Source organism: Myxocyprinus asiaticus, chromosome 13, assembly GCF_019703515.2.
Source record: "Myxocyprinus asiaticus isolate MX2 ecotype Aquarium Trade chromosome 13, UBuf_Myxa_2, whole genome shotgun sequence".
NCBI classification, from domain to species: Eukaryota; Metazoa; Chordata; class Actinopteri; order Cypriniformes; family Catostomidae; genus Myxocyprinus; species Myxocyprinus asiaticus.
In genome coordinates, this window is record NC_059356.1 from 4,127,698 (window position 1) to 4,134,246 (window position 6,549).

At 39.3% G+C, this 6,549-nt stretch overlaps 1 long non-coding RNA gene across 1 annotated transcript; it reads right to left on the reverse strand.

Moving 5' to 3' along the window:
* Positions 1-665: 665 nt before the first annotated feature.
* Positions 666-1,958, reverse strand: LOC127450443 (uncharacterized). Its single transcript, XR_007898995.1, has 3 exons — positions 1,935-1,958; positions 1,639-1,725; positions 666-785 (listed from the first exon to the last, which is right to left on the reverse strand). It is a non-coding gene; the product is annotated as an uncharacterized LOC127450443 (long non-coding RNA).
* Positions 1,959-6,549: the final 4,591 nt, after the last annotated feature.

A 6,549-nucleotide genomic window follows, 5' to 3' on the forward strand; every position in this document is an offset into this window, starting at 1 on the left:
CGGAATCAGCCTGAAGCTATAAGTGACAGCTGGCCCGAGTTATGTAACTGTGTACGGTTAATAAATGTTACCTTTTAAAACAGATATTTTGCCTAAAAGTTCTCTTGCATTTTAATTATGGTTTATAATACATAAATAATATATTTTTTTTACAAATCTATATAATCATCTCATTATAATAAATGTACAAGAACATTTATTGACAACATTTTACAAACATAAGTGTGCTTACATTTGCAAGAAAAATAAATATTACAAACAGCAATTAGGCCCATATACAAATGCATGAAAGACAATTTTTCAGCTCTCATTGTTTTTATTAAGTAATCTCCAAATTGAGTAATAACTAAATCAATTCACCGAATTGAGTAATTGTATGACGTACATAGTATGACTTATATATGTGAAGTATTTAAACTTAAATGAGGTGTATGAACTTATATATAACTTTTTATAAAAAAAAAAAAATATATATATATATATATATATATATAGTAGGTCCAAACAAAATTAATGTTTCAAACAATACAGTTTGGTAAAAGGCAAAGCAGCTTTAATTAAACTTATTTAATACATTTAATACAAACGTAAACATATTTTATAAACCATATGTTTGAATTAAACTGATCAGGAATACTTTTTTAAAGTAAATTACTGTGCATTGGCCTATATTCATTTTCTCCTTCCACCATCTCTATCGGGAGCTTTTCGTGGTCATTGTGCAACATGTCTGTCCACATCTTCATCCCATGAATTCTTGGTTTGGGAGTTTTTCTTTACTGTACCTTTAAATAGTAAATAATAAAGTACAATAAATTATTAACAAAAGCAACATGATCTAACTGAATGCAGACTTAATGAAATCAAATATATTTAAAGGTAGGCCAAATTTTTCATGTGTTGCCAACACCTCCATGTTGTTTGATAGACTATTTACACAATGCAAACTCCAATGATTTAACAATAAGTGGCTGTATCCAGCATAGATCATTTTGAAATGTGTGTTACATCAAGTAAAACTAGTACAGTATATACACTGTTTCCCCTGATCATCATGGTTCAGAAACAATAATAGTGAAACAATGGTAACATTTCACAATAAGGTTCCATTGGTTAACAACATCAGTTAACATGAAATAACAATTAACAATACTTTTACAGCATTTATTAATCTTAGTTAATGTTAATTAAAACATTTACTAATACATTTGTAAACATTATAGTTAATGTATTGTGAATTAACATTGAACAATTGAATTTTTATTAACTAACATTAATGAAGATTAACAAATTCTGTATATATATATATATATATATATATATATATATATATATATATATATATATATAGTTATATGTTAGCTGATGTTAACTAATGTTAACAAATGGAACCTTATTGTGTTACCGAAACAATAAAACAAGGAATGTATTCTGTATTCCTAAGTCGCTTTGGATAAAAACATCTGCTAAAAGAATAAATGTAAATGTAAAAATTTAAGTAAACTAGCCTTACACCAACTGTTGTCTCATATACTACACAAACATATATAGTGCATTAACTTATGGAGTTCAAATATCCTTTGGGCCAGTTCATCTTTAGCCAAGGAGCTGCAAAAACCTCCATATATGTAAACAAACCTGTTGGGGGTTTTTCTAATATGCTGCACCATCGTCATCTTCATCCTCCTCATCACAGTTGTGCAGCATAGAGTGCTCAAAACACCACTTTCAATAATGCATAGATTAAACATGAAAAATAAATTGTTTATTTGTTGAAGGTAGTAGTACAGAAACAAGTGGCTAAACTAAACAAGAGACTTTGACTAAGCTAAGCTAACTGCTCGCGACAGTCTCGCGTGTGCAGTTAAAGTGCTTTATGTCCCTTTAAGAGCATTGGTTAAATAAATACACCAAATGTAAATGCGCATGCTTACCCAAGTTGTTTTCTTCTTATTCTTCTTCGGTGGGTTTATTGGCGGGTCGTGAACCAACTTAATAGGTGCATACCGCCACCTACTGTACTGGATTGTGAAGAGAATTAACTCAAGTGTTCATTGTATATCCCTAAATCCTATGTTTAAGACCACTGAACCTAATGAATTTCATAACTGTTTTTATTATTGTTCCTTCTCCTGGAACATTATTTAAGATGCATGACATCCTGAAATTTCTAATTCTTACCTTAATTCAATCCATCCTCTTTCGTATTTAGAACATGCCATTAAAACATTGTAAGGGAGTTCTTTGACTCTCTGAAGGAAGCAGGAGCCGTGCAAACATCCAACATCAGACTCTTTATTGTCAGCACTTTTCAGTGTAACAAACCATTCAACACCGCTGCTTTTCAGCAGCATGAACACACATCAACAGGGTGCTTTCCAGCTCCCCAGACACACACAACTTCGTTGAATCTTTCTCTCTCTCTCCCTGTGTCTCTCCCCGACTGCAGTTCTCGTCGCGGCTTTATCTCTCGCCCGTTAACGCTGTAATCACCCACAGCTGGGCGAGATAATCTGCTGCAGGTGTCCATCCCAGTTCATGCATTACATAAACATGTATTATGCTTCCCCATAATATGTAGAGTACCACTGATTTTTGAATGTTCCATTCTCAAGTGAGAAATGGCCTCTTTACTGATATTATGAGCGACTGTGATGTGTTTAATGTTCCTTTGTACCCTATGAAAATGTCATGTATCCCAGTACTTCTGCCATTTGTTGTTACATGCTTGTGATAGGATTGAGTTCGTGTGCAGTGGAGGAGTCAGGAGACAACAAAACAGGTTCACGGTCAGTCTTTATTATTAAATAAAACAAAAAGTCTCCTTTTCAGCTTAAATCAAAAACACTTGTTCTCTGTTAACAGACACGTAGACTCTGGTCTGTCTCTCTCTCCCTCCTTAGACTTCCAACCTGCCTTAATTTGTATATTGTAATCATTATTTCTGTTAAAATATCACTGCAACATGAGTACCCTGTGCGAATTCCAGTAGTTGAGTGCCCCTTTCGTATAGTCGGTGTTGACGTTCTTGCGCTTGGAGCAAATTCTCCTGTGTTACCTTCCCCAAAGTGTGGAGATTTGCTCTAAGGTCAAGAACATATTGTTTTTTGCTATTTAAAGGTCCTTCCTCCTAAGCTTCCCGTATGATGTCAAGCACACCACGCAACCAACGCCCATACAGTAGCTCAAATGGGGAAAACCCTGTGGAGGCTTGTGGGACCTCTCGTACAGCAAACAACAGGGGTTTGAGCCATTTAACCCAATTTTTAGCATCTTCGTGTACAAACTTAAGAATTATGTTTTTCAAAGTCTTATTAAATCGTTCAACCAATCTGCCGGTTTGCGGGCGATAAACGCTGGTGTGAATCGATTTAATGCGTAATAATTCATACAGTTCACGTAGTGTACATGACATGAATTTTGTGCCTTTGTTAGTGAGGATTTCCTTTGGAATCCCCACTCGGGAGATAATTCTGAAGAGTGCCTCCGCAACACTACATGCTGAGAGGCACTGCTTCCGGATATTGCATTGCATAGTCCACCAGAACTAATACAAAGTGATGGCTGCGTGCAGTCCGCTCTCCCGATGAGGTCCATGCCAATTCTCTTGAAGGGGACCTCGATCAACAGCAGTGGGCACTATGGCGTTTTTGGGGTGGCCAGTGGATTCACCAACTGGCATTCACAGCATGCCACACACCATTTGCGTACGTCGCCGTGAATGTCTGGCCAAAAAAAATGGGCCATTATACGGTTCAAAGTTTTTTCATGACCTAAGTGACCAGCCATTGGGTTATAGTGAGCCACCTGGAAGAGTGTTTCCCGGTGGCTCTTTGGTACTAATAGCTGCATAGTATTCTCTTTGGTCCGAGTATCCTGCATCACTCGATACAACCGCTCTTTAAAAATAGAAAAGTACGGGTATGTGAGTGCAACATTAGGCTGGAGCTGTTGACCATCAATTACTTTCACCTGGTTCGAAGGCGTGCTTGAGGGACTCATCACGCAACTGCTCCAGAGGGAAACATGAGACACAGGGGGTGGAGAGAGAGAAGAGAGAGGAGAGGGAGAAGAAAACACTTCTTCACTGCCTCCTGGAAATGCCGCCATGTAGTCCTCTGCCAGCTGGACGGCCTCCTCCAGTGACGCCAGCCGGGCGGTGGCACTGGACCCACATGGACATGCCTCGAGGAAGTTGGGAGATGAACTGCTCCAGCACCACCAGATCGACAACTTCCATGGCGCCGCGGGTTCCCTCTGCCAGCAACCATTTCCGGCAGGCGTCACGGAGCTGCTGCACAAAAGCGAATGGGTGGCCGTGCTTCCCGAATCCCAGGGACCTGAAGAGCTGCCGACTCTGCTCCAGGCTACGACCGACCCGTTGCTGGATGGCCTTTTTCAGATGATTGTAATTAAGGAGGCTGGCGGCGGGAAGTTGCTGTGCCGCTAGCTGCGCCTCCCCAGAGAGTAAGGACAACAGGCGGGCTGCCCACTGATCAGGAGGCCACTTCCATATCTCGGCTGTCCTCTCGAACAGGTCAAGGAAGGCCTCCGGATCATCATTTTGCCCCATTTTCATCAGGGCCACAGGAGGGGTAGGCTCCGGGGAGGTCGCAGCGCCAGCCCCCTCTCTGGCGATCAGGCTCCGGATCACCTGCCGGTCCTCCGCTTGTGCCTGGAGCAGGACTTGGAAGCGCTGTTCCTGCTCCAGGCGTATGTCCATGAGGGCCTGGTGTTGAGTCTGCTGGATGCTGGCAAGGGTTTTGAAGATTTAGCCCAGCGGTGAGGATTCCATAATGGCGTACTCCTTCAAAGCCGGGTTTTCGGCACCACTGTGATAGGATTGAGTTAGTGGGCAGTGGAGGAGTCAAGAGACAATGAAACAGGTTCAAGGTCAGTCTTTATTATTAAATAAAACAAAAAGTCTCCTTTTCAGCTTAAACCAAAAACACTTGTTCTCTGTTAACAGACACGTAGACTCTGGTCTGTCTCTCTCTCCCTCCTTAGACTTCCAACCTGCCTTAATTTGTATATTGTAATCATTATTTTTGTTAAAATATCACTGCAACATGTCTGGAATGTTTGAATGCTCAGAAGTGCTGCCACTGAATCAGAACAAACTACCACTTTCTCCGGCATCACTTCTTCTACCCAGCTGAGTGCCATTTGTATTGCTATCATCTCAGCAGTGTATACTGATGCTCCTTCTGTTATTCTCCCACATATTCCTTTTTTAAATTCTGGAACATAGAAAGCTGCACCTGTCCTCCCAGTATCTGGGTGAACCATCAGTGTACACTTGAAGAAATTTAGAGTGAGCTGTCCAATATATTCCATCATATAATTACTTATATTGTTTCCACACTCTTTTTTTAATTCTATCTTGCAATGAAAAGCCAAGGGGGCACTGGGGAAATTAATACTATTGGACCAAATGTTATGGAGTCTAATGCCATTTCAGTAGCCCATTTCTTTGCTTTCCATGCAAATCCTGTACCAGATGGATTTGATGTTTCCCAACTCTCTTCAAGCACTTTTCTTACTGGATGTTCACTGTTTTGACCCTGTAGATTAATCCAGTAGGCCATTGCTAATTTTTGCATTCACAGATTCAATGGCATCTCTGATGTTTCCACCTGCAATGCTGCTACTGGTGTTGTTTTGATTGTCCCCTGTAATATATCTCAGTGCTTTAGCCTGAATAATATCTAATCTCTTTAGCATGGTAGCTGATGCCGATCCATAAACTATGCATCCATAATCTAAAATCGATCGAAGAAGTGCACAATATACTGTATGTCCTTCAATGACTGTTTATCAGCCCCCCAATCTTGTCCTGCAGCACATCTAATTAGATTCAACACTCTACCACTTTCCTTTTCAATATATTCTGAATGTTCTTTCCATGTGAGCTTACTGTCAAACCATGCTCCCAGATGTTTGAAGTTGGGTACCTTCCCAGTGGTAGTCCATACATATTTAGTTGCAAGTTTTTTTTTTATTTTTCTTCTTGTAAACATCTGACAACAAGTTTTAAAGAGAGACAATTTAAACCCTCATTCTAAAGACCACTGTCCAACTATCCCTACTGAATTTTGTTAATTATGAAAGTAACATTTCTTCCCCTTTTCCACAAAGCACCGTCATCAGCATGTAATGTTATACTGATTCCTGATGTTATTCCCTCAAATATATTTATCAGACATTCCTTGTTATCACACTTACTATTTGTGAAATTTCACTGCCCACCTGTACTTGAATTGTTCGTCCAAATAAGAAACTTAAAACCCAGTTATATAATCTTCCTTCAACCCCAATCTTCTGTAATTTTTATTAATAATCCTTCATTCCACATCATGTTGTAAACCTTTTCAATGTCAAAATAAAACTGATACCAGCACCTCTTGCATTGCAATAGCTTTTTTAACCTGTTAACAAATTTACTAGTGCATCCAGCGTGGACCGACCTTTCCGAAAACCATATTGATATGACACACACTCCTCTACTTTCTAACACATAATATAATCGATTTACAATAATGTTTTAAA